Genomic DNA, 15,418 nt, shown 5'->3' with positions numbered 1-15,418 from the left:
GCGACCATTATACTGCATTATAATGTAGGTGTCTACATTACCTCCAGGTATACCGACAAACATAAAAAGGAAATGAACTATGAAGCATAATCATAGTAACAGATTATGCTCTGCAGCTATTATTTTAGCTTGTTTTATATAACAGATTTCATTAAAATTAAAGCATGTCATGGTTTTTTTTTTAATTCTTTCTCCCACTGGGTGTGTAGGTATTCTGTTATTGCCTCATGTTCTTAAATAGACCTCTGACCAGAGCATTCCATCTGAAGTGCATTTTCAGTCCTCCACCCATCACTCTCCCCACCTCCCACAGAACTGCACACATTTGGAAAAGCCTTTGTTTCCCCTGTATGGAAGCAGGAGGAAAATACTTTGTCAGCATCACCAATGCAGATGTCCCCAATCTGTCCTCTTCCTGTGGTTTCTGCTGAAATTGGCCAGTTCAGGAGAAAGCAGCTTCAAGGCAGTTTTACCAACACTAAGCAAAGTCTGCTCCTATCCTTTCCGCCATTGCTGCTGCTGTGAGGAGGGGAAAGGGAGCTTTTGCTGTTGTTTTCCTTCAAAGGGACATGTGTGTACCAGCATGGTGGGCACAGCATCAATCAATCAATCAATCAATCAATCAATTATGAGCACCAGTGGAACTCATAAGGCTTCCCTCTCCTTCCCTTATGTCAGTTTCATTGTGGCGTAGGGAGAATAGCGGAGTACAGGGCAATGGGATGAGCAAAGGGAATATTTCTGGGATTTCAGGAGAGTTGTCACAGGGATAGATCTTGTTACCATGATTTGCAGGAGGAAGGTGGGATAGCCTTCAGGATAGGCAAGTGGGGGGTTGACCTTGCAGGGTGGGTGAGATATTTAAATCAGGAGTAACATAACTGGTGAATTGTTATAATGCACATTAAATGAAGTGGGGGAAGATTTCTGAGTGATAATTAAAGCACTTTAAAATGCATGTATAATTTCAGCCTTAGTGATAGTGGCAGATGTAAGAAAGCTGCTGCTGTGTGTTCTGCTTCCTTCCTTTTCTCTCCCCCACCTCTTGAAGCCTTTCTTGGTTTTTTACCTTTTTAAAATCTAAAACATATGTGTATTTTATGCAACAAATGCCCAGAACCATAGCCTTTTTTTTTTAGATAAAATGGAATTATTGCCACTCTTGATAAGACATCAAAACAAATTCAGATTATTGCAAATGATATGCAAACCTTTTAATTTTTTTTGCCTTGTGCATTCGTAAAGTTCACCACGATTTGTGAAAATATAATATTCATTATTATGTTGAATTGCATTTTCTGCAGCCCCATTCCTTGGCATTAATTAATGTAATAAAAGGATGACCGTCATTACCACTGGGCTGGGTTTCTTTGTCCATCCTTGCAAAAGCGAATGTTAAGAACCACCTGAAGCTTTTAAAATTGTTGTTTAACCTCCCACCCTCCACTTCCCATGCAGCACTGCTTTTGGACAATGCCTGATGATCTGAAAGCTTGTTGAAAAATCCTGAGACAAATACTAACTATAATCAATATATTAAAAAAATAAAGGGGGAGGGGGAGAAGGGAACGCAATGAAAATTTATGACCTTAACATTCCTTCAGGGTCAAGCCATTTATCAAATTCTCTCACTCTGGTTTCAATTACACAGCTCTTGTGGAAGGAACTTATTTTAGCAGGTCCATTTGCCTCAGTAGGGAAGACAGGACTTTGGCCTAATGCCTCACCTTCAGTGCAGGCTATTTGAGCCTTAGAACAAATACCAATCATCACTCTTTGGGAGGAAAAAAAAATCTGCATCAGAGTGGCCTATTGGTATGGGATTCCTGTCAAGGTAAACGGTTGTCGGCAATGACTGTGGTAGAGTGGGTGATAAATCCCATTTTATTGCTGAAAAATTCCAGCCTCTCTCCATGCCTGACAGCTCCCCACATTCTCATACACATTTGGGCAATTTCTGCACTATGTCCATCTGGTTCTTATTACCTCTCAACCTGCCTGTGTCTGGTCCAGAAAAAAAGTGCAGGTCACAAACAGGGGAAAGAGACCAAGGTGTTGGGCCAGAAAGAAAGAAATGATCAGGGCAGCAGCTATGTCTATCAAGCTAGTACTTTTATAGCCTGTGTAAATATACCATCAGGTAGCTGTGATCAGAGGCATAAGGTTTGAATGGACTAAATCAGACACTTAAGGATGCATAATCTCTCCATTAGAACATAGTGGAAGCAAGTTCACACACACAAGCTCCCAACCCAGTATGGTCCAGACCAGCTACAATTATGGAAATTGGGCTGCCTCACCAGCTGCAGCTAATAGCAATTTATATGGTGACAATACACTTCTTCTGCCTGTCAGGGCCATAAGGTGGCCAGTGCCTTGTGCACTTGCATGCAGCCCAATTTACATCAGCATTTTCCGATGTGGTACAGGCATGGCCACACTTAACATGTGTGAACAAGTCCACTTTGTTCCAATACAGATCCTGTATTTAGCAGAGGGCTCTGCTACACAGCCATCAAGGTCCCTTACAATTCGAGTTGTGCATAAATTGCATCATGTTGCAAGATATATCTTGGTAATCAGCAGCTGTCTGCTATGGTTGCTGAATTATTCACCTACGGAAACACTAAATGCAGATCAAATCAGCGGAAGTGAATGTTTGGTCCATGGGCTGCAATGGCTGAAGACCTTTTCTGAAGCTTGGGTAGCCCAATCCTAGAACCACAAGACCGTTCATCCGGGCAGGGAGAGCTTTGGTAGTATCTGTGTAATGTGGACCATTACCCCGAATCTCAAGACATGTTTTTAAAGAAAGTGTTCTGCATTTAGAAGTTTGAAGACATTTGTCCTAAGGCTATGGTCACAGGCTCATTCAGTCTGAAGCACGTTTCACTGATGTTAGCTGGATTTGCTCCCATGTTAAGAATATTGGGAAAGAGGTGGCAGATCCTGAAGGCAAAAATTAATATAAAATTATTGTTACGTTGTGTCCAGGAAGCTGAATGATAGATGATCCCTAATGAGAAATAAATGCACATAAGAAAAGACATGCCAGATGAATCACACAAACTCAGTGTTAAAAAGTATGAAACATTTGAGTACTTTATTACATTAAAGGTATGGGATATTTCAGGAAAATCCACAGTCCATTTGGTAAAAATAACCCTTTTACACAATCCATCTCAACTTTCTAGCTTCTATCTGTTCATTTGATTCATTTGAAAATAATTCTAGAGACTTTGGTTGATTCCTTTGATTAAATCTCATTTTAAAGAGTACTTTGCAGATACCTTCAGAGAGTGGTTTCTTGCCAGTGTCTGTTCTTGTGTATGCAGCTGTAAAGGAATTATTCGATAAATTAGTTTTTTTGTGCCAAAAATGCATTTTCTACAACATCCAAGAACCAACACCTTCAAATTACAAGGAATATACAGAGAGCTACATATTTTTTGATGCGCACCATTTTCCCATGGTCTATCTTTCTTGCCATCTTCTGTTATATGGATATACCATGAAGTGTGATGTTCCCCTCTTGAAAATAGGGGACCTGTGGCATCTGGGATCGGATCTCTTTCCTTTAAAGATGACTTTTATATTAGAACTTTAGCATTTATTTAATGGGATATAGGTTGTCACCTGCATAAACAAGTTACTTGGTGGCAATGCTGTTCCAGCACACCCGTGTTGCTGAGCATGGGGACAGGGAGACCCCTGTTATCAGACCAAAACTATGATGTGCCCATGGGCAGGGGGCTTGCTGTCCCCCCCCCCCACAGCAAGTTAATAAATGAAAACACTTAACTAAAAGTAGAAGTTGTAGAAAGGTTTTGACAGATTTTTCTGAGCGCTTGGTGGGGTGTGTGTGTCAAAAGAGAGTAATTTAAAACAACTGTTGTTCAGACATTTCATTCTGAATTTTCTAGACAGAGGATGATGACAGGTGGGTGTCCATAACATAAATCCTAGCTACGTGCATGGATGTGCCATGTCATTCTTGGCCAGCTACTGAAAGGCAAGCGTGCTGCAGCCTAGGTTCTTGTGCCCAGAAGGCCTGGCGATGTGCACAGCGGTACAACCGCAACACGTGTTGCAGTCCATGTCTGCATGGACTCATCAACACTCATTGTTGTAGGGCGAGTGGAGGCTGGGAAGCCTTTTATACTGACCGGGGGCTGACAGTAATGAGAAGTGAGTCAGCCAGTCCACATTGTGGCCAGTTCACAGCAGCCCACAATTACGATGTTATCATCCTGGACTGTGTGTTCCTTGTATAACTGACAGCCAGCAGTACATATATAGGAGGTCCTCCACACAACCCAGCGGCCCCCTGTGGATAGCCACATGCTCAATGTGCTCCACCCTGTTGCATTGCAATCAGCAGTTTCCCAGAACCAAGAAGGTTTTCTCTAAATATGAATACAGATGAAAGATGAGCCACCATCTTTAAATAACTTTTTTGAAAATCTAATAGCAATTTTTGTTTTGTAAGGTTGTTACACAGGAGGCTATGGATTAATATCAACTGGAAAGAAAAGAACCAAGTTGTAAGAGTTCACATTTTATTTAAGATCAGATAATTTGGAGAGAGTTGAGCTTCTGGCTGATGGCTGAAGACACATGCAAGGAAGTAGTCTTTTAACTTAACTGGGTTCTGCATACATATAAACCAACACACCATGCCTGGGGAAAAGCCAAATGCCATAAATATATATATATATAAAACATTTCAGCATCAGAATGGTTAACACATAGGATAGCCTGAAAAGAGCCTATTGGTTAACCCTAAGGGATGGCTGACAATTGTTAGACTCATCAGATGAAGATAATCTTCTCAGATAGCTTTTAGGTTTGCCTAGCTGACGGCAAAAGCACAGTATACCAGTAACACACGTTTTTTCAAAAAGGAGTGTTTCATATACAGAGACTCATGCGACCAAGCAGCTCAGAAATGAAAAGATGTAAAGCTTTGCTGCAAAACTGACTCACGCACTGTCAGAAATATGAAAGTCTTCTATGCTTTGGCCTTCTTTAGATCATTCCTTATTTGTGCCTCCCCTCCTCTTTGTTTCAGATTGCAATTTAAATCAAACTCTTTTCTGTGACTGTCTGTTATGCAGCATTTGGGTAAGTCCCATTTTTTTCCACAATTTTAAATTATATCTATATTTATATCTCTGTATACCCTAGGAAATCTATACCAGCAGGGCACTTTACAGAGTAAAATACATGTGATAATCTTTTAAAACCAAAGAGAAAATTGTTTCAGCAGAGGAGCATGTGAAACTGTACAGAACACTAAAATTGGAATGTGCATGTATGGTACATACCCAAACTCCTATTATAAAATATTCCCAGCATTTAAACCACTACTGGGTGAATTTGGGATGATATTTTATTTGCCTTCTTCTTCTTCTTTTTTAAACGAGACGCTCTTTGAAAAATGACACAAAAGTAAATAGTTTTACAAAGCAACAACCTAATCAGTCTCTCAAGCAGAATATAAATCATGGATTTCATTAACTGTTGGTAGCCAGTTTAAATTGTAGTCTTGTCCATAATGTCTATCTATCTATGTATGTCCGAGTTATATTAAAAACCTTTAAATGGCTTTGTAATACCAGCCACATCTAGCTATTATAATTATTAATGATAGTGTTTTATAAATCAATATATGTATTCTTGATAAATTCATATCCAGTTAATGGTGTAATTTAAATAAAAAATTAATGCAATAAAGGACATACAGGCATAGGCAGAAAATCTTTAAAGGTTAAGAGGCAAATTTGTCTAAATTCTTTTTTTATTTTTTATTTAAAAAACCTCTCATTTTTTAGGGCAGCAGGGCTGGGGGGAATAATTGCCCACTGAAACCCATTTGCCTAAAAGAGTCAACCTCATATTTTGTTTGCCATTTGGTTTTACTATTATCTATAATTTCGCAAGCCTGATGCTTCAGAGTCTGTAGTTTTGTAGAAGATTTAGGTTACAACAAATCAGGAGTTAGAGCAGGTGCTCTCAGCATGGATTCAAGGGGGGGAGGGAGGGACCCCTTTTAAAAATGTAATTTTACGTTTTTTAAATTTATGAACTTCTTATTCCAGATTTTGGTAGGTGAATGTTCTTTATTATATGTGCGCTCCATACTCCATAAATATGAAAACGCAGCTCCAAAATCATAAACGCATTGCAATGATTGTGTAAATCCTCAAGAATGTTTTCAGCCAACAGAAATATGTTCCTTATCTGCTGTTCTAAGTACAGTTAATCCAGTTTATTCAAAAAAATAACATGGGAGTAACTTGGGGGGGGGGAAACTTATCATCCCCCTCTTTTCCTCCCTAAGCTGCACATTCATATTAAATTACATAAAGTTTCTTTTATGGGTTATTGTATAGTTTACAGTTTATTTATAGCCTATAACAAAATGCATCCTGAAAAATAACACAAGGTTAGAAAAACAACAACGCTCACTGTGTATTATCATCCACAGCAATCTTAAACATATAATAATTGTTGCTTGTTTATATGTTGAACATTAAGCAAGGAATAGCTCACCAAATTTATGCAAAAAATTAAGCATGGCTATTGAGGCTGACATGATGCAGAAATGTTACTTTAATCCGGAGAGATTTGTTTCTGACGTTTTTCTTAACATTGCATTGCCTTATTTAGAACAGTAAAAGTGATTCGTCCAATCTCCCTTGACAAGGATGGAGGGCTGCAAGATCCCTCATGGAAGGAAAAAGGAATGGATTTGCTGTTCTTTCACCTTAATAATACACCTTCATAGCCAATTTTTATTGTTTAAAAGTTTACATTTGCATTTCCACATGCAATTATATATAGTTCAGTGCTTGCTGGAGGGGCAGGGAGAGGGAAGATGTGCTGGGGGAGAGGAGAGATAAAAATAAAAGTACAGTTAATAAGTGCAGGTCAAAGTGAGCTGGTATAACGCAATCCATTTAAGATGTATTGTGATTTTAGGGAGAAAAAAACATGCCACAGATTTCTAGGAAACCTAATAAAAGAATACATCAACTGGTACAGATAAGTGAAACAATGAAATATGTCAAGTTTTTAAATATATATCTTCATCTTCCATTGTATTTTTCCTCTTGGGACTACATATGTTGCTCTCAACTAGCCCCCCCGCCTCCGGATTATACAACAACCACCACCAGCTACCTGAATCTTAGGCTTTATTAGTCTTTCAGCACTTTAAGGATATATCCTCTTCATTACATGAAGTGAAACAGCAGTCTTTAAAATATTGATCCTCAAATATCTGTAATTTTTTTAAAAAGTAAGTGTTTTTAATCAAATGTAGGACGTTTCATTTTTTTTTACATACAAATCACAATATTTCTCCACTTAAATGAATGCTGTCTGCTTTTAACTCACTATGCTCATTTTGAGGGTAAAAATCAATGTACCTGATAATTTTGCTAAAATTATTTTTTCCCTCAGAATGTCTATCAAGCAGCCTAATATATAACCAGTTAATATTTAGATTTAGGTGGATTTAGTCCTGCTAACGTCCACAGGACTTTCAAGAAAATCCTCTACAGCTAATTGGCACATATAAAACACTTACTTTTGGAGCTCTCCTTTTTTACTCCAATGAGACCATTTTCTGGAATAGACAGTTTAAGGCTTTGCTATTGACAGGCCAAAATCCAAGCAGGGGAGATTAACTGGTTTGTGGATCAAACATTTTGTTTCCTTGTGTGGTTATCCCCCTTGAGCCATGTGAAGTGGATTAGCATCACACCCACAACTTCTCTCAGGATTCAAACCTGATTTCAGAAGAAACAGCATCCATGTAAACAAATGCCTGTCCCAGCTGTGTACAGTCAGCTCTCATCTGCAGATATTTACATCCACAAAACCACATTGTGAGAGCCAAGGAAATTATGCAACAACAGTGACTTGTTAAATAGCTGTTCCTCATCAGATAAGGACAAGTTTAAGGAGCCCTCGAGGCAAAGGGTACTGATCTGGCCAGCTGACGGAGACCAAGATACAGGTAATTATTGCTATCACAGAACAATGGGTTAAAAGAAGGAATCGGCCTCATCCCTTCAACTGGACCGAGAGGGTGTTTATAAGGATATCTTGTTTGGAACATCGTAAATGTACGATCAGCTTTGGCAGCTATAAGCTGGCAAATGTGTTGAAGAAATCAGAGCACACTTCTCAGTAATAGCACAATCCAACTGGTTAAAAACATCTGACAGATATGACCATTCTCTGCAGCCCACATCATCCCAATTCCACCGGTCAGGCAGAGCATTTGAGAAAAGCAAAAGTCTTCGCTGCACAGCAAAGCTGCTTTGCTTCTTCGCATTCCTTGTGAGCGCCAATTCCCTGTGACTGAAAACAGTCCTTGCTTATTAAGATGCTAAAGCTTTTCCTCTAGAGGACATACTAATTTCTGTGCGGGAATCACATGGTGTGGTAGGAAGAGTCCCGGTTTCCGAGGCAGACATCATGATTTAAGGAGGCAGAAGCTGAGCATCACTGCAATTTCAGTGTTAAAAGCGGTAATCTGTTTATGAGCTTTTTGCCTGAAGTTACATAAAAAAAACCCAAAACCGGAGGGTGTGGGGATAAACACACACATGACAACATGCAACAACAAACAAACAGCTGGTTTAAAAGAACCAAACATTTTGCTTATAATTATTGAGCTCAGTGTAACTAACCATTCTGGGTGGATTCGCCTTTTGAGAATATTTCTCGCTTAGCGGGCAGCAAGTTGCCAAAGGCTTCTTCTTGTGGCACGCAGAGGATTCGAGTAGCCATGATAAGAAATGTATTGCAATTTTAAAAGGCCACTGGGAAGGGGGTGGAATCTAAACAAAGGATGTGTAAGCAATTTCATTTATTTTGATAAACCTCCCTTCTGCTCAAGAGCATTTTGCTGTCTTTGTCAAAGTGAATGACAACAATTTGGCCAACTCTCTCTAAGCCACACTCAGCAGTGACAGGCAAATTATCAGAGGCCCTGCACTCCTTATTATCAGAGGAGAAGTCATCAGGAGGACGCGAAGAGGAACCCTCTCCCCTGTCACTATTTGTCAGTGGGACAAGGGCCACTGCTATGGGGAGCTGACAGGTAATTTCAACAATAACAATTACTCCTATTACTGGTGTCATAAACAATTCGCCCAAGGCATGACAATAGCAAAGCTTTATAATTCAATGCCATATAAATAAATGCCAGCAGGTAACAAGTAATTTAGCTCCAATCAAGCCTTGGCCCTAGCATTAATATTGTTATTGCACGAAAATGGAAAATTGAAAAGAAAAAAAATTCAATAAGTTAATGAATTAAGAAAGGGTTCAAGGGCTAGCAAAGAGCAGCAGCTTTAAAATCACCCTTTAAGATCCATTTTGCATTTGCAATACTGTACATTTACTATTTCACAAGATAACACCAGAGGCATGGTTCAGCTTACTTGTGTTTCTGCCCTAGAGAAAGTGCGAATTTCACTGTATTCTTGTTTGTCTTCAGTTATTAAACTGCATATTTAAAATGTACATTAAGAACCAATGCGTCCCCTTCCCTATTTGTTTTAATACAGACAAAAATCGAATTGAAGAGGTCATACGGCTTAAGATAAGCTATTAGCAGCCTGATCCACAGCCCAGTTGAAGAGGATACTGGGACTTACATCAGGTTTAACCCTGTTAAGTTCAATATAGCAGCAATTCATATTTACTAAGCCGTGAATTAGGCTAAGAAGGTGTAGTTCAAAATTCAGCACATTGTATTTTTCCTTTTCCATTCAGGTTTGATGAGACAGCAACTGAAAGTTGTTTTATTGTACATATATGTGTTGCAATAAAATGCTCTTTCCTCTGTTAGTTTCCTGTCTCACTTTTGTAAGCAGAGCCACAAAATTCAAATCCTGACATTAGCAAAATAAAGCACAAGCAAGTCTTATTACTGCATGTTGATCCGCCCAATTTGCAATTTTACTCTTTGTCCACTAAGACAATGTGGCATCACTTTGACAGGAGTAAAAGAATTTGAAAATCTCTAATTAGAAGAGCTGTGGAGCAATTAACGCATGTCAAATTTCACTTCATCAAGTGCCACTCTAATTTTCTCACTAAAAATTAATGGACTTTTTTTTTTTTGTATGTGCATGTCCCCTCAAGGCAATGTTGATTCAAATCTGCTCAAGAAGCAGCGTTGCACAGCTAAGCATCTTTTTGATTACAATCCGACACACTTCTAACTGCTTTCATTCTCACTGCCACAGATACTTTGTCAACAGTCAAATTACACCACGCTGATAACAATGCATAATGGTGTTCCTCAAAGGAGGTGCCTGTCATGGAAGAGGGTTTCATAAAACGCACCATCTTCTTCACTAAGAAACGCCACTGTTTTAAACCAAACTTTTTGTGTGCTCTGCATGTTTGCGTCTGTTTCATTGCAATTTATTTAATTCTAGATCACAGGGAAAGACAGTTGTGACTGCTTAAAGATGGCAAGTGTAGAACGAAAAACAAAGGAGGAGATCACTTTTCACCATTTCTTCTCCAAGACAGGTTTCTATGCAGCATCCTGGAATTGCCCAACAGCTATTCAGCAAAAGACAAAGACACCCCTCATATGAACTGCCTTGCGATGTCAGTCGTAAAAGTTTTCCTGAGCAAAAGCTGCAAGTTTTGGCACAAATACTATAAACATAACAGAAAGTGTTCTTTTAATGGATAGTATTTGGATTCCAACAGAATTTGTATAATGGTAGTATTTGCCAGATCCCATCAAAAATAAAATAAATAATTAAAAACCGGAAGAGGCACGTGACAAATAGCTTTTTACATTTGGAAAAATAACTCTCGAGTGTTGCAAGATGTGGAAAAATGGGCTCATCTAAACGTTTTTATTTTTAAAGTTTATTTATTTATGGTTGATATGCAAGTACAGAAAAGCTTTAGGAGAAGGAGGGGGGTTCCTTTTCTTTGATCAAAGCTGACTCTCATAGACCTTGGAAAATTTCCAGTTATTCAAATGCCTCTCCTCCCCACCCCCCCCAAATTAAAACATGTCTGTGTTGAACCACTAATTAGTGACTTAACTAGCGTAATATACAACTTTGCAACAAATGTCAAACGTTATCTTTTGTGTTTGATTGCTTCTCATCATTTTAAACATCTTATATTTACAGTTTTTATGCCAAATTCATCTCTGTTGCTGGAACTTAATTAACCTGAATGGAAAGAGACCATTGGATAATAGTTCACATTTTCATTATATTCCCTTACCATTTTGACCATGTTGCCATTGACAACTTGGTGCAACTTTGCAATCCACAGATGTCTCCTTTCGAAAATGTTCAGACATTTTCAGAGTTCTGGGGACAGCCATATAGATTTTTCCTTTGTCCCATTTTTGGCATTTATGTTCACAGAAACCAGATCTCAACACAAACTGCTGAAGCATTTAAAACTCCTCAGTGGTGGCAGGATGGAAACAGCGTCATCAAAAGTTAAGCAAATCAAACCGATAAGATGTGTTTCCTTCTTATTGATGGTTATTCTATATTTCTTAAAAATGATAATGTGGGAATTAGACAAGATATAGAATATACACTGCATATCAAAGACCATTTTAAAACATACAATCATTCTGGCATTTAAACAATAAGCAGAAAATAAATTGAATGTGGGATGAGGTAAAGCAATACACGGATAAAAATTTGAAAATATAACTTCAATGCAAAACCATTTTTTCTTCAGGATTTTTTCTTTTGTTTTTAAAATGCTAAATAAACAATACATAATGCATCCCTCATCAGCCGCGAACCATGAGGGCTCTGCACTCAAATAACAGGAAACATATTCAATTTTCCTAACAGAAGACAGTTCATTAAGCTGTGCCACATCAAATAAAACTTTAATTTCTTCAGCATCCGAGTCGCAATGAAAGCAATTGATGAAGATGAGCCATATGGTACTTCTATCAGCAAACACATATTGCTCATTCCCCAAAAGTTTTCTAATTCTGCTCCCCAGGCCTGTGTAATATAGATAATGTGCTCTGAGAGCAGCAACCATGAGCTATCTGGTGTACATTTCTAATACTGTATTTAATGGGAAATAATGAATCATAAAAGCCTGCGGAAGGCTGCTTTTGCTAACCTAAATCTCAGCTGTAATTTCATCGTTCTGTGCCTAAGATGCTGTTTGCCCTTTCTAAACAACAGCAACTGAATGTAATAATGCAGCCGATTCAAACCTGGGTGGGAGGAGAAATCCTTCGTTTAACTCTTGAGGCTCCAAAGACACAGAAACTAGGGTTAATAAAAGAGTATTGTATGCTATGAAAATATTACATACATGTGTACACAGGCACACAGGCACATGGAAATACTTATTTTCATCTGTATCTATATTTTGAAAAAAAATGAAGCTCTTCCAAACAGATAACTAAATGTGTGTGTGGTGGGGGGAATGATTTGAGACTCCAAAATTTGGAACTTTCGTGGTAGCAGCTGCAGACACCCAGACTTTAAAATGTTTTTTTTCTATGTACAAAAAATTGAAGGACAATTCCTGAATGAACAAGCCCATATAAAGGTATCAGTTTACAAGGTTATATTGTGTTTAGATTTATACATTACTGATTCATGCAACTTTTTTTTTTTTAACAAGCTTCTAAATTACATTTTTATATCCAAAGAGGATTTAAATATCATAAACTGCTAAGCAAAAATAGATGGGTTGAAGTTAAACTTTACATGGCTCAGTCATGCAGAGTGTGCTGTTCTGAGAATGTCCTTAAATCTGCAAAAAGTTCAGACGTTAAGCCAACACGTATTCTTAAAGATATGGTACTTCCACCATATGCATTGGAAACATATTTAGGTGAATGTGTTTGGCAAAATATGAATCCCAAACAATCACATTGCAAAGGAAGCCTTTGGAAAGTTAGAGACTGCCTTTAAAAGCTTATTAAAACCAGCGTGTTCCATGTCTGTCTTTGAATTTAGAGACGTGATTGCCTTCATTAATGCTGCCTGTTTGGGTGCTTTCCTCCACACCTTCTCTCGCCCCAATACTGATTCTCACTAGCTGTCCACTTGGGAGTTTTCTCCCCGTAAAATCTCAAACAACAAATTAATCTTCCTTATGCAGCAACATTTACCGGCAGGTGAAATATACCAAAAACAACACAGTATTGAATGCAGTGTCCTCAAAGAAGAGGTAAAATAAACCTGACCATCTCCAGCGAGGAAAAAATAAATACCCATTTCCAAAACGAAATAAGCACATTGATTATATTTCATGAATGTCTTAAAAACAAGTGTTTAAAGACTCCCACCCCCCTGTCTCCGAACAGCGCAGAAACCTCTGCCTGCTCCGATGGGTCACAATGACAATGGTCTATTGCAATGTAAAACAAGCTGCGGGATAAAAAGGTGCTTTCTGTTACCATTTTATCAAAGCTGTTCATCTTCTAGCTGCAGGCAGCATTTTGCCGGAATTGCAGATATTTCTCTGTCCAGGCGCCTTTGTTTGTGCATCTCATTTGCATATATTTATCTCCAGCTGAGGGTGCTTTCAGCTCATTAAGGCCTCCCCTCACATTATTTCATAAGCCAGCTGCTGGGAGGGATTTCACCTGTGGTGAGTGAGAAAAGAAGGGAATAATAATAATAATAATAATAATAATAATAATCCAAACACACAACGCAGCGCACACCCCCCCCCAATTCTTCATAAAAAGGAAATTTTCGGACTCTCTTCCCCTATAAATGGGCACCATTTGTGTTAAACAGCTCCTTGTCATGATAGATGCCTCCGAGGGTCAGGGGTGAAAGTTGATTTGAAGGTCAGCAGTAAAACAACAGAAAAACCAGACGCCAAACTGGTTCCTGAGCTGTCGGTGGGAGCGCTGCTACAACCAGGTCTTGAACCTTTTCCAACCTCTAATAAAACAGGCTAAGAATCTGAAGTGGATCAAGCGGACCCCAGAGGAAACTGCGCAGAAACACACACAAATAATATCGATATCAAGCAGGGACGAGAAAACAACGTGGGCAGCTGTCCCGCAGTATAGGCATGCTCCTATTGTTTCAAGAGCAGGGGAATTAATTCCACTTATTTATTTAAGGCGTGTCAACTCACTGCCTAAACCTGTTTCAGTGTCAAGATGAATAAAACTTTTATGGCTCATAAAATGGAGTAATTCATCTCAATGTTCTTTGTGGTGCTTTCGCCCCCCTCCCCTGGCATAGAGAGATGGGTTCGGAATGGTTGAGGCCAAATGTACTGTTGCTACGGGATGCACCATACGAAAAAAAGAGGGGGGCCCCCAGCAGCAGAATTATTTGACTGGCAAACGGAGAACGGCACAAACAATAAAGCAGAAGAGGATAGAAGCTGAGTAATCGCCTCCAAAATTCTCACAGGCAGTGCCTCCCTCGCCTGCCTCGCTGCAAGCAGGGAGCTGCAATGTTGACCCTAAAACATTTAAAAATAAACAAATTCCAGGGAGGAATGTGTTTTGTTTTGTTTTGTTTTTGCACATTACATTGCTCACCTGCTCTGTCATCCATTTGCTTATTAAATTGGCCCTTCTCAGTTTTGCACTAGTGCGAACAATACCAAATTCTGACATTTATTAAAAAGTAGACCCAATCTCTTAACTGTAGAACGTCTGATTTTGCTACCCAGGTGTGGGGTTGGCAGCTAATAATGCCTCACGAACCAATTCTTTCCACTCACCCAGGATGTGCTTAGTTCACAGTAGTTGTAAAAAGTATAGCCTGAATTTTAATGCATTTGAATGTGCCATATCTGATGAGTGAGAAGCAGACTCTCTCAAATAGCAAAGCTTAAACGGATTATCCAGGTTTGTAAAGAGAGGGCAAGTGTGCCTGCGACTTGTTTTAAATAGAACGAGGACACCTTTGAAGTAATGGGAAATAATATACAGCAGAATTGCTGCACCCAAAAAATAAAAGAGAATTTCAATTTTAAGAAATGTTTGTAAAATAAACTTTTATGACATGTCTGTAAAATAAATATTCAAATATTGGTCTCTGCTTAGCTATATCTATTATACTTAGTCATTGGTTTGTTTACAGTGAAAGGGAATCTGGAATAAACAAATGCCATTTTGTTTAGTGTTTCATCAAAAATGCTCATCACAGTAACACGGTGTTTTCATTGTGTGAATTGCAGGTTCAAACTTTCGTTTTCTTTACAAATTTACAAATTCAGATCACTGTCACTTTTTCAGCATTCGCTGCCTACAGTGTGAAGACATTCCCATTTTTAGCTTCAGCTCATCTTATCCAAAACAAGCCTTGACTCAAAAAAACTCTGAAAGAAACATGAAAAATAGGAGATATCCATAATGACCAAACTCTGCCTCAGTAACAGCTTGCATTTC

General features: G+C 38.6%; 2 long non-coding RNA genes across 2 annotated transcripts in view; one reads left to right on the top strand and one right to left on the bottom strand.

Moving 5' to 3' along the window:
• The window catches only part of LOC310675257, a 105,020-nt gene extending 94,346 nt beyond the window's left edge, over window positions 1–10,674 (top strand). The window contains exons 2-4 of the long non-coding RNA XR_014510004.1: window positions 5,072–5,124; window positions 6,673–9,118; window positions 10,564–10,674. This is a non-coding gene — a long non-coding RNA (uncharacterized lncRNA). The remainder of the gene's footprint in view (window positions 1–5,071; window positions 5,125–6,672; window positions 9,119–10,563) is intronic.
• Window positions 3,084–14,079, bottom strand: LOC310675248. The gene is made up of 3 exons (XR_014509993.1): window positions 13,454–14,079; window positions 5,328–11,565; window positions 3,084–4,406 (listed from the first exon to the last, which is right to left on the bottom strand). It is a non-coding gene; the product is annotated as an uncharacterized lncRNA (long non-coding RNA).
• Between the last annotated feature and the right edge of the window lie 1,339 nt (window positions 14,080–15,418).

This window comes from Podarcis tiliguerta (assembly GCF_965153285.1).
Source record: "Podarcis tiliguerta genome assembly, chromosome: 3".
NCBI lineage: Eukaryota > Metazoa > Chordata > Lepidosauria > Squamata > Lacertidae > Podarcis > Podarcis tiliguerta.
This window is presented reverse-complemented; position numbering and strand designations above follow the sequence as displayed.